The 13,451-nt window shown below is 41.6% G+C and overlaps 1 protein-coding gene across 4 annotated transcripts in view; it reads left to right on the top strand.

Moving 5' to 3' along the window:
* The window catches only part of MACROD2 (mono-ADP ribosylhydrolase 2), an 884,404-nt gene that overhangs the window by 385,842 nt on the left and 485,111 nt on the right, over positions 1-13,451 (top strand). The gene's annotated exons all lie outside the window — the stretch shown is intronic.

Below are 13,451 nucleotides of genomic sequence, written 5' to 3'. Positions count from 1 at the left end.
GCATACCTTTATTATTTTTAACGGATTGAAGCTGACAGGAGATTTGTGTAAGAAGATTTTTACATAATTCTAATGAGAATCTGAGTCCTTTGTCAGTGCACGACAAATTCCTAAATCATTCACAGACTTTCAGATGGTGTTAATATTATCCACGATTATTTACAGAGTATTTTTAAATCGCTAAATGTTTCTTGATAGCGTATTGGAGACATTGACGGGTCTTATACACAGTCTTGCCCGCCGAGTTTGTGGCCGCCCCCAAGCCCATTAGCCTTCACTGTTAGGGGCGCGCTGGGCACAGTCACCGCAGCGTTACTCATTATTCAGCCACGAGGCAAAACGGCGGACTTCAAAACTTGCGTGTAGGTGCTGTCACCGCCTCGAAACAGCTTTGAGGCGGGAGAATTTCAATCAGTTTAATTTTTTGTCAGTTAAGAAGCTGTTAATCGCCGCTTCTGGTACTGAGAAGCGAAACCAACTCCAGCGCTGCTCCTTTCCGTAACCCGGCTGTGAGGGAAGCACTCGGCGTCCCCCCCGCCCGTCCCCGCGGCGGGTGCCGAGGTCCCCCCCGGGCAGTCTCTTCCGCAGCCGCCCGGCGCCTCCCCGCGGGGCCGAGCACTCGCGAACGCCCCCGTGAGCGGCCCACTGCTGCCGCAGAGACGGCGGGCCGGGCTCCTCGGCCGCCCCTCAGCCCCTCTCCGTCCCCGCTCGGGGCGGCTTCTCCTCAGAGCCTGTCCCGCCCCCGCTGTGGCGCGGGCGGCTGTTGCGCAGCGGGGCCCAAGCTCCGCCCCCCTCAGGTCTTGGCGCGCGGCGCGGTTGTGTAGTCTGTTGGGGATCCGGCTGGGACCGGCTGGGGCCGCCCCTCACCGCCTCCCGCCCCGCCCTGCCGGGCCCCCCCACACAGCCTGGGCGCGCGCGGGCAGTGGAGCGGGCGGCTCTGGAGGCCCCTGAGGCAGCGAATACTCCTTTAACTGTGAAACCAGTGCAGCGAGGCACCAGCTGGGATGGGCTGTGGGGAGCGTGGAGGGCAGTGCTGTATGCTGTGCTCGGGCTGTGCTGAGAAATGGCAGAAGGACAGTTGAAGGAGGCTGGGTGACAGCTTTCTAAACCTCAAAAGCGAAAGCAGAAACCCATGAGGTCCTCTCCACGTTGGCTCCTCCTGCCAGGCCCCACACGCCTGCTGCCCGTGCTGCTGCTCTGTGGAGAGCTGTCAGGCTGCCCGTAGCAGGTTAGCCGGCCCCAACCACCTTAAGTAGGGTCTGGTGCAGAAAGCAGCACATCAGGCTTTTCTCTCAGTGAAAGGCAGCAGCAACGAGGTGTAGTTGAGGTATTTGTGTTGACGGCCATTCCTCCAGATACCTGCTCTTCTCCCAGCAATTGCGGAGGTGCAGTAACCAGGCTGAGCTTGGTTAGCTCCTGCTCTTCTCTGTGGGGATAACTGCAATAGCCTGTGTGTAGCCATGAGCAAATGTAAACTTTTACAATGGCAAGAAATACTGCATGGAGTATTTAATCCTTATTACATATGTAGCCTGTTTTCAATATCTTTCTCAAGGCCTTGTCTGTTTTCTCTGAGCATATGGGCACTGCTGAAATAAAATATTAAGAAGGAAACAGAATTTTCCGGCAGCCTCAGTAGTAGGCTTCCATTTCTGGGGTTTGTAGACTTGTATAAAATTTATCTTATCTGTGTCTCATGATCTGGTGACTATTTAGTAATAACGATCACCCACACAGTGTGCCGGGACACCATGCTGTTTGGTAATGAGAACTCCTGGAGTTGGGTGAAGGCCTCAATTAATCATCATAGTGCCAATTAAAAAGGCCATTAGAAATACTGTCTGTCGCCATCAATCCTGCATAGGTATGCTTTCTCAGAGAGATGCATGTGTAATGCACTCAGATTTGCACGCATATTTGTACTTCTTTTTTCAGGTCAATATGACCTGGCGGAGCGATTGGGCAAAATATATTGGCAGCAGCAATTAATTTATATTCTGTCTTACATCATATTGCAGTTAGATCCCAAATTTATTCCAATCTGTTAAATCTTAAATCAATTTTTGTTTTTGTAAGTGGGACATAGTTCTTCATGTGGCAGAGTTACACTCGAGCTCTCATTGGAGTTGCACTGCAGTATTATCAGGGCTCTGAAATCCTTTCAGAGCAAGAACTTTGCTCTCCCACAGTTCCTGGTGGGGAACACTGTGCCAGTTTGGGTCTCCAAGCACCCCAGTAATATAAAGAATTGTGGGTGGAGCAGGTAGCATTTTTACCTTACGTTGTTTATTACTTTTCATTTTGAATGCTTTTTGTCAGCTGCTCATAAGTTCTTCATATTTCACTTGGTTGAATTAGAGACATTTTGATACCCATTGTGTGCCCCGGCATGTTTTTTTTCCCCCAGAAAGTCCATTTGAAAACAGCTGACACATTTATGAGACCAAGAGTAAAGCAGAATGCCATTTTGTCTGTATTAAAACAAAAAAAAAGGTTGGTTTTTTTTTTGTTAGAGAGCAAAGCTCATGCTTTGAGCAAGGATTTGAAAATTCTTAAGGGGTAGTTTTTTGTTTTTTCTTGTAAAACATCTGCCTAAGTCATTCAAAGTTACAAGGCACTGAAAACCCCTGTTGTCTCATGCTCAGCAGAGGTGTTAACGTTTTGGAGCTGTGTCTGTAAGAGGAATGGAGCTGGGTGGGATGGATCTGTAATAAGTGCAGCACCTTTATCAAGAATCTGGAATTGAACTCAGGATTTTTCTCTGCTGTTAGCAAATACTTTATGAAACACAGTGGCAGATATGTGTGTTATCGTCCTGTTATCACAGAAGATAATCTGCTACCTCTGTCTTTTACTTCAATTCCTTAGGTACCAGATTTTTGATAAGTTGATCTTTGGAACTGATGATATGCCTGTCGGCATCAACATCCTGCTCCATAATGGTATATCAGTTTGGCTTTCCAGTTTACGTTATTAAAAAAAAAAAAAAATTCCAAACAACCCATTTACATTAAAAAAAAAAAAATCCAAACCTCAGAAATTACATACAGAGATTATGCATTAAAAGAAGGTCAGAGAGTTACAGTCACTTGCGTGCTTTTGCTTAAGTCTTCTCCTTTGTGTATGATCATCATCATTCAGTTTTTAATGATATGATCATGGAGCCCAGAAGATTTTTTGACTGCAGATGATGCAGCTCTAGGAATCAGGCTTGTGTTGCGATGGAACTCTCTGTCTCATTTTGTTGCCAAAATCATGAGGTGGAGTCTTGCGAAGAGAAGAGACAAGCCCGTTACTTGTCTCGTTGCATGTCCACCATCATTGTCTCCTCGGTGGAGGACCTGGCATCATCCCATCAAGCAGACAGCACCTGCCAATGCCCCCCTGCCTGGAGCAAAGAGTCCTGGGCAACTACAGTTCTTACAGCTGCCACTAAAATCGGGGGAGCGACGTGCTGAAGCCCGTAACGCACTAAGAAGTGCTGAATACCCTTCGTGGGTGGACCTGCCAGCTTTTCACGTGGGCACGCAAGGATCTTGGGGTCAGTTGACCTTCATCTTGCTGTGCGCCCGTACCCCAGCTTTTATCTGGGAGAGGATAAAAGCCTTTGTCAGATGGGAGTGGGAGAGTTTGCAAACAGCAAATAGCCTGGTTTTATTTTAAGTAGTCATATGCTAGTGCGCTGAGCACCATGAAAACTAGGATGATATTAAGAATTTTGCATTTAGAGCAAAAGCCAGAGGGTGTTACAAGACAGCCAGAAATGCCAATAAAGCCAATTATTAACTAGCTTCCTTTCGTTCCGTGGGAGCCCATGTTTGTCTTTTCTGTTGGGGCAGAGGGAAGATGCAGCTTGTGAACAAATGTTGGGAGCTTAAAAGGGTGAAATTTTAAATGAGAGTCTTTGTAATAGTAAAGCAACACAAGGCTTGTGCCTGTTAGAAGCAAATTTAAAAATGAAGCCTCTTTCCTGCCCTTCAACTTAAAATCTTACGGTTATCACAAATCCCAAAATGTGGCTTCATTGTTCATTTCCTTCTTACCAGAATGTAAAATAACAGGAGCTTGAGGTTTTAGTGTATTAAAAAAAAAAAGTAATCCTTTTTCATTATAACTTCTGGTAGTGTTTTAATTAAAGGTATTAGGAGAACCATCATGTGTGACACATTTTAAAATTCTTGTACAGTGTGCTAGGAATATCTAGGAAAGGGATTATGTGCATAACTTGTTCACTCGCAGTGAAGTGGACCGGATTTTGTTATTCTTGACTGTTTATCACCTGCAACTTGATCATGTGTTTTCACGTGGCTAAGAGGAAGAATGTCTTTGTGTGTGTTCTTAATCTATTTAACAAATTGAGACACTTTTTACTAAAGTTCAGTGTTGTTTCTTCACACTGAAAGAAATCTCATTCAAGAAAGCTACATAGAATTTTGACACACAGTTAAAGAAAAGACCAAGACAATAATTTATCTGTTTTAGTGAGTGGCTTTCATGTCTTCCTGGTTTTGCCCCACCACCTTTCCCCACCTCCCTCCCACGTGTGCCCTCATAGCGTGTTTCAGCCTGTGGTTGTATGTGGCACCTTCAGTTAAAGATTTTGAAGATTCACTCTGATGGGCCGTGTGCTGTTCTGTCGGAATCGTACGGCATTACCTGCCTGGCTTCCTGGGCTCACACTGCGCTGCCCGAGTGGCAGGGTGCTACCCTGCTGCAAATTCCATGAACTGTAGAGGGTAATCCAACAGAATTCTCTGCAAGCATCCTCTCATCTGGTGCTTGATGTTTTATGCCAGTATTTTTCCTGTTGTGTTTTTCTCAGAATTTGCATTATGTCACTACCCTGTAAAACTGGGTCTAAAGTACGTTACGGCAATGATGATGAGCAACGCAGAGTGATGTACGAAAATTGCATTGGTTGCTGTTTAGAGTGAATGATTTTGGGTTTTAACCTCCAACATTTTGAATGAGAAGAGGATGGAGGAAGGAATTGGGAAGGTTATCCCCAGGAATTGTCATGTAACATGTATAAATTTTGTGAAGTGTAAGGTTTTAGGGAGGTGTTTTAAAAGTAGAATGGTGTTTCCACCCACTCCTTAGCCTCTGTGTAAGACAGGAGTGTCACTGCTTTTAACAGCTGCCAGTGCAGCTGACCTGGGTTTGAATGGAAAGAGCTTGTTGACTAACGTTTAAACAAAATGTTAATTTGTTTACCTGCCATGTGGTCCCAGTGGACTTGTTTAGATCACCAGATGCCTTGAAAAACCAAACCCTTTGGCCGTTATAAGGAATTTGTGCATTTTTTCTGTTCATCCTTTGTAGTATTATCTTCCTCCAGGAGGTCTGATTCACTTGTAAGTTGTCTTTAAGTAGGTCTGTTTACTTTCATATTTGGTTTAAAAAAAAAAGTTAAACAGGTGTCTAAATTCAGCTGAAGTTCCTGGATAAAAGCACATAAACCCAATTTATTAGGTGAAGCAGGGTTACTGTTCAGAGAGACAAGTGTCCCCCTGAAATAATAGCATATGCTGGCTTCTCTACTTGGACAAGAGGAGGAGTTGTGTGGTTTTGCTGCTGTTGTGCTCTTTTTGAACAGTTAGTAAATAATGTCAGTTAACTTTTTTTTTTTTGAGTTGTTTAGCTGACAGCTGATTGACCAGCCGTTCTGAAAGCAGATGGGAAAGATCTGTTCAGGTGCTCCTTTTTTTCTTCTTCTTTTTTTAAGTTCTCAGGATCTCACCTAATTACCAGGTGTGTGGAGTGCCTGTGGCCTAATTTCTTTTACCCAAACAAGTAACATCCATTCAGGAATCTGGGTGTTCCTCACATGTTTTCCCCAGATGGATGGATCTCAAGTTTAGTTAGCAATAATACAATAAATCTAAATTTATATTGCTATGAAGGTATGAAAGGGAGCATAAAATAAATTCATACTTCTTCCCATCTGTGCTTGGTACAAGCGTTGATATACTCATCATGAAAATTAGGTCCAAGCGTTTCATCGAAACCAAAATTCTGACATTTCTTATTACACAAAAGCAAAGTATTTATCTTGCAAGTATTTGAAGGTTTATAGAGTCCATGTGAAGAAATTTCTGCCCATTAATGCATGTTATTAATGAATGCCTCTGGTTCATTTGGGATTTTTGTACATAGGAAACAATATTAAGAGACTTATGTGTATGAATTTTTCTAAAGTGTCTGCAACAGTATTTACTTAAGTGTAAACATCCAGTGGAGGTTTTGCAATACTGGCATTTCAGCAGAAAGCCCAAGGTGAAATTTTAGAGAGTGTACTTCGGGTGTCTCAACTCATTATAACATAAAATACCTAGAACATAATGTAAATGATAGAATTATTTGAAAAGTTACTACAGATAGCTATAAAATGATGCGGTACATGTACTAACGTTGTCACTGTGCTTAGCTGTGTTGGTTCTGCTGCACCATCTAATTGATCCAAGAACAGAATATATAGATGACTCCTGTTCAACGTACCCTCAGTGACATGGTTTCGCTCTGCTAGGGAATGTGTGTGTGTATACACAGCCGCAGGCTTACTCTTTTTCTCAGATATCTCAAAAGATGAAACTGGAGTAGCGGTAACACGGCCATTGTAATCTCTCAGTTATTAGCAGTTTGGCACCCATCAAGAGCAGCTTTTGCAGCACTTTGGGTCTCTGAGTGAACTGAAACTCCTGGCTTGACAGAAGATTTCAGAGAAGCCCAGAGAGCCATGTGGGAACTGGTTTAAAATCCCAGTTAACTGGAAGAAATCCCGCCCCCCCAGGTGTCACGGGTTCCTATAGTGAATTTAAGCACACTTTTTGTTTCCTTGTCAATGAGATGAAAATGGAGCCGCTTCCCTGAGAAAGTGGAAGAAAGCAGCTGCGCAGTGGAATAGCATTTTGCAAGAGAGGTCGGCGAGGGTGCCGCAGGGAGCGGGGGAGCACGCTGGTGTCTGTCACCTTCCTCCCCTCCACAACTGCAAGTTAAATGTAGGCTGCTGCTGATAGAGGGGCAGGCAGGTTTTAAAAAGAAACAAATAAGTGGGGAGAGCGAATAGCTCTCACTGACTTTATTCCCTTTATTACTTCTGCAAAACCAAGGGAAGCCTCTGATACTTCACTCCTGGCAAAAATGTTTGTCCAGATTTTACTGCCTCGTGCGCTTTCTTTTGGTATGTTGGGCAAAGTGAACAAGTGTTAAATTGAAGCAGGGACAGAAGATGGGAGGAGAAAAGGAAGGACCAGTCCTAGAGAGCAAGTTACACAGCCTAGAAAAAAGCTGTTTAAAATTGCTGAGTATGAAGCAAACATCGCCTGGGTCAGCTTTCCAGCATGACAGCAGTAAACACGTGACCGATAATTCAAGCCGACAGAGGAGGTGTTCAAGAATACAAATACCACGAATGCTCTGTTCTGCTTATGCGCCTAAAATGCAGTACGTAAGCCTGGACTTCCCTGACAGTGCGCCGTCTCCCATCCTCTCATTTGATGAGCGTCTTCCATGTGAAAGCGCAGCCTTTCTGATCCCATTAGAGAAGAGAGGCTCTGTCTCTGCGGTCCTTTTTGCAGCCTGTGCACTCTGTGAACCACGCCATGCGTGGGGGATTTGTTAAGAGATGCATTGGGACCTAACGTGTCACGAGCAGACTTGTAATGGATGAAACCCTGTTGACAGAAAAGATCAGCGGTAACTGAGAGATGAAAACAAGAAGTCATATTTTTAAGGAAGGTTGTGGTGCAAAATTTTGATTATTTATTGGGCAAGAAGATAGTCAGGGCTTTGTGTTATTAGAGGTTCTGTACCCTAGGAAACTGGCAGCTAATTCAGTCTGGTGCTGCCAAACTGTACTTCAGAATCTGAGGTTTCATATGAAAAAGGGGAAAAAAGGCAAAACAAACAGAAAACCCTCTATACCCTGCAGCTGCGGAGAAAATACTCAGAAACTGTGACCAGAGTTGTGTTCTTGTCTTGAGTCAGCAGCTTGAAGCAATACCTTTGAGAAGAGCGAACTGCGCTGATCATTTCAGTGCATGTGAGCTATGAAGTCTGCCATGTTTACACAGCAGCTAGCTCATTTCTGTGCTTTTTTTGTAAAAACCTCAACGTAATGCATGCTGTTTGAGAAAGTATTTTCTTGGGACAGAAGACGAGAACCAGAAGGAAGGTTTATTATTTTTCGTGTAAATTGGAATTAAAGTTAAACTTCCCATCCTCTCTTCTTCTCCCCCAACCCCAAAAAAAAAAAAAAAAAAAAGGGCAAGCAACTTTTCAAATTGTGCAGAAACAAAGAAACAAGGGATATTTTCTTTGCCCACCGGAAAAAGCTTTAGTCATATCCGGACTCTTGAAAAAATCAAAACAAAACCTCCTTCTTTCCACTAACTCCTACATTCTCCTTAGTGCCATATGCCCCAACTTATAATTATCCAGCTTTTAATACATTCCACTTCTGCTCTGACAGCTATACAATGTACAACAGTTGCACAGAGTCAGAAAGCAAATCTGTGAAGCACAAAGAATAAAGGATTTGGTGACAGCTTAAAACAAATGTAGTGAATATGGAAGTAAATAACAGAAGTAAAACTGGATACTGATGGTATTTTTTCATTTCTATATGTCTGCCTAAACCTCCTGTCTTGAAGGTACCTGAACAGTACTGTGAATTTCCCTTTTGCTGTCAGCTCCACTGAATTTACATTTAGCAGGCTGCAAAATACAGGGGATCTTGTACCTAGTGCTCGTGATCACCCTGAGGAACCTGTTAATCAGTGGAACAATTGTATGGTTATATGGCTCGCATCATGTTTGAGCATTGGAGCTCAACATTAGAAAAGCACTGTAATTGCTAATAATTAGTACTGGGTAAGCCTCACAAGGTTTACTTAAGAGTTCCCTGGTGTCAGATTCATATCCAAAGCGTATCTGAAGTATCTGAACCATTTAAGGATCTAGGAGGTAATACTTTGTCATTGTGTAAGGCAGAAGACCTGTGTATGAAAGGGCAAGGGGATTGTGAAATAATTACTGGCTCTGCATTTAATTTGAGTCAATGAAAATGCCAGAATGATTGAAGTGTTTATGCTGAAGATCAAGGAGTTAGACTGGAATAGGGTAATCAAAACCAGGGACATCTTTCTTAAGTTTTTTAATATTTCTTAGGGAGGAGATAATGGAGGACTGTGAGAGTATGGCAGGGGAGTGTTGGAAGGAAAATCAGGATCAGAGGTCGCACCTGTGTGAAGCGATGGTTTGAAAATGACAAGTAAAAATAGAAATATGCTTCACTTGACGGTGATGAATGGGTTCCTTGACCTGAGGAAGAAGACTAGAGATGGCTTTGTACCGTGGAGATGGTAATTTGATAGTGGCAGTTACAGGTGAAAAAGTTTGCTGTTAAAAATACGGTGGAAAAAATGGCTGGTCTTAATTATGTATGGGTACTCATGCCCCTGGGCCTTGACTGCCTGGGCAGCTGTGTTTTGCTGCAACAATGGCTGTGATGCTTCCAGTTTGCCATTTTCCCATACTTTCAATGTGATTCTCCCATCCCTATTTTCTCCAGCTGGTCCCAGTATGCCTTTTACTTTGCATTTGTGCTTCACTTATCTTCGGTGCTGGAGTATGCTGTACCGCTCACCCGCCCCTTTCCTCTGGCACCACAAAGCTGTTCAACTGGCCTCGTAAAGTTGGTAAACTAATAAGCAAGACTCAGAGTCAGTATTGCTGTACCTGGGACCGTACATATGGTTTCCACAACGTGGGAGGTGTGATCAGTCATATCTTGCTTACACATCTCTTGTATCCCAAGGGGAGGGAAACATTTTCCAGTGGCCTATAACTTTGCTTCTCTGTAAGCAGTAAATGCCAAGAGTCTTGTCAGCTTTTTACATACTAAGAGAAAAAGCATGTTATGTCCTGCTGGCTGCTTCTGTTCAAACATGAAGCATGGATTTTGAGGTTATTAGAGGTCTGTTTGCTTAAAAGAGGTTCTGATCAAGATGAATTATGAAAATGTCAATAAATACCACATTTTAAAAGGTAATAAACTGACTATTAATGTTGAAGGCAGAGGTCCGGGCAAACATTAGCAGCAGCCTGAACCACCTACCTCTGTGTACCTTCTTCTTCCCTAGCACTCGGCATGAGGAGCCGAAGCACCCTGGACCCCAGAAGGGTGTTCTTAAAGGCCCGAATAGTCAAAAGTGCTTCACAGACACCATGGTCATGGATTTTGTTCCTTTGTGTGGGTTTCAGTCATGCTTAACAATGCAGGTCCCTTATGCGCATGTGACATCAATCCATTTCTCAGCTAAAAATACCTAGTACATTGTAGTTTAGTATGGTGCAATTAATCATATGTTTGGGCACCGTGATGCCAAGTTTTATTTTGTTTTGAAATACTGTGTGTGGAAAACTGGAAAAAATAAATAGTGAAATGCCATGTTTAGCATAGTTCTCTTCTTTTGCAATTCTTTGTAAAAATGTACCAAAGATTTCTTCTAAAGAGTTGAGTTTAAAATCAGTAATCTTTCATACATCAGGTCAGGGTTTAATTGCTTGCCCACCCAGTCAGGGGTTACCTGCTACTTGCCAAGTTCTGATCTGTACGCTATCACAATACCAGTTCAGGAGATGATCAATTCACATGACCCATTTGGGGAGCACTGCTATCCATAGGTCTCCCCCCTTCCCCTTCGCTGGACTTGGAAGTCTGATTAGACATTGCTTTGAAATAATGATAATGTGCCTTTTAATTAGCATCAATATTTCTAATCTTTTGGGAAATAATAATGTGTTGCTTTTTTACTCCTTGACTGCTGACAGATGGCCACTTATTAAACATCATTAAATTCTGACATCAATCATTTTTGTGCTTTTTAAAATCTGTTCGTCATTTAAATGAAATGATATATCTAGGAGGAAGGTTTTTCACACTGGGTTCTTTAGACTTTGATGCAGTGCTGAAACAGTATTTGGTGGAGGCCTTGTTTTTAAGATGTTTTAAGTATAGTCTCCGAGGCCTTGCCAACTTGTCGTTCCAGTGTACATGCGTGTGTTAAAAGGGGCTCTTGTATGGAAGTAGCCCGAGTGCTTTTGAGACAAAGCCACTATTTAAACATTTAGAAACTTGAACTTTTGAGAAGCCTGTGCTCATACGCAGAAAACATTTCATGCATTTACGCAGGAATTCATATTGTATGTGTTTTGTGAATGCCATGAAAAAGTGAAGATGAATTCCTGCACATTATTTGCAGCAATGCTTTATTTGACTTGATGCATTCTTGGCTGGGACCTCTAATTTGTTATTTGTGAAACTTTGTTTAATGGGTACAATTACGATCTGCATTGTGTCCTTGCTTATCTTAATAGCAGTATTAATTTGCAGGAAGGGACAAAAATTATCTTGTGGAGTTATCAAGCAGTGTTTAGGCTTTCTGAATGCTAATTAATTCAGAGCTCAAATGCTGTACCTGCTGTTTAAAAGGCTGGCAGCTTGTATTCATCACCTGAGTGACAGCTGTTCCTAGACTTTTTAAAAGAGTAGGGAAGATTAACTCCTTCCATGCTAATGACTGCCATACTGAAGGAACAAATGTTTCTGTTCCGAATTTAAATTTGCAAAATTTTGTCTTTAACAGATTTGGTGTTTTTGACAGCATATTTGAGAAAGGATTGGTAACAGTATGTTGTTAAGAGAAATTGCTAAACATTTCTCCAATACACTGTTAGTTTTTCTGGGCAGAAAAAAAAAAAAGTCTCTCTGACATTTGATGTCAGAACCAGATCCTCCATGTAAGCTAGAAGAGAAAGAAGTAAAATATTGCTAAGTCAGATTTGAACATTTATAGTGACTGTCAATGTGAAGAATTTTTCTCTCCGAGTCAAATCCTTTTTTAATATTTACTGTCAAGAAAAATATTTATTAGTTGCAATTCAATTAAATGTTGATTTAACCCATTTAAATGTCACTCAGAATAGTAAAGAATGGTTTTATATTTTATATGCTGTATTCAAAGATCATTGAGTTGTTATTTGTTAAACTAAATCGGCACTAGGAAGAAATGGTAGTCTTTGGTAATAAAAAAGGGGGCTTAAAGGCATGCAGGTAATTTAATTTAATCTGAGAATGAGTATCATCTGGTATAATGCAGATGTTCATATGCGGGTTTGAGAGGATTATGCAGTTTGCTTGAATGATTGAGGAAGTGAGATACTAATATTGGATTACATTCCTTCTTTGTCACAGAGGAAAAGATAGCTAAAATAGACATGTTAACTCCATCCCTTCGTTCCCTCGCCCCCAATCAAAACATTTTAATTGTACTGCATTTTCTTTTGGGAAGAAACATGAGACAAATCAAGAGTTGCCTCATGTCAAAGGGTATTGCTGAACTACTGATCCCAAACAGAATTCCACAAAAGCTTCCAGTTAGTATTTTAGGGTAGATTCAAGGGTTCTTTCCTTCTACTTCAAAGACCTATGAAGTCTGGTATGTGTTTTGCCATATAAGTATTTCAGAAATACAGATGTACAGTAGACAAGTCATGCTAATTATAAAATTCTAATTCTCATTTTGGAGGCCCTGTATTTTTAGGGAGACTCAGGGTGGACTTGACTAATGCCTCCGGGCTTTGATTCTGCTCACATCGGTTTTTACGCATTCTGATTCAGTAAATCTCATTAAGCACATGTTTAACTTTCAGTATTCACTGAAAGTTCTGTTGACTTCAATAGCAAATTAAGCACATGCTTAAATGTTGTTCAGAGCCTTAGGGAAAGGTGATTAAACTAAAGAATAAAGCTATGCTATTAAAATATTTTAACTCATTAAAATCCAGTAGATTTGCTGATACTGATTCACTGAATGCTCTGTATTGAAAGTAAAACAATTACCTTAGAGTTGGCTGGCTCTCTTGCGCAGCTTGGGACGCTGGCATCAGTATATTAGCTGGGTATTTCTGCTGTGACAATACATTTCCTTTTACTTTTGACCTACTGTTGTAGTCTTATAAATAATTAGTGATTATAACGAGTGATTGAAAATACAATGGGAAGTAAGAAGGTTTCTAAGCTTGTTTACAAAGTGTTCTTAAAATAATTTTTAAGAAATTGTTGTCCCGTTCCAAGTTACTCAAATGTCTTTTCTTATTACTCATTAACTTCAAAAGACATTTTTAGTTTCCATGCACAGGGATGATTTTTTGAAGCATTAGCAATATTGTCTTAGTGTTGTCTGTGTGTGGACATTGTCTGTGTTAATTTATTGTGGAGTTTGGAACAGAGTAATTAAAAATCCTGCTTTGATAAGACTGAGATGCAGTCTTTGAATTAGCGTGTAAGATGCTCTAATGAGTCCAGCAAGCATTAAGAAAATACACTGCAGTTTGTAATTCTGTCCTTAGTATGTTATCTATAAAAGGTCTCTCAACTTTTTAGAATT

Source organism: Gavia stellata, chromosome 23 (assembly GCF_030936135.1).
Source record: "Gavia stellata isolate bGavSte3 chromosome 23, bGavSte3.hap2, whole genome shotgun sequence".
Taxonomy (NCBI): domain Eukaryota; kingdom Metazoa; phylum Chordata; class Aves; order Gaviiformes; family Gaviidae; genus Gavia; species Gavia stellata.
This window is presented reverse-complemented; position numbering and strand designations above follow the sequence as displayed.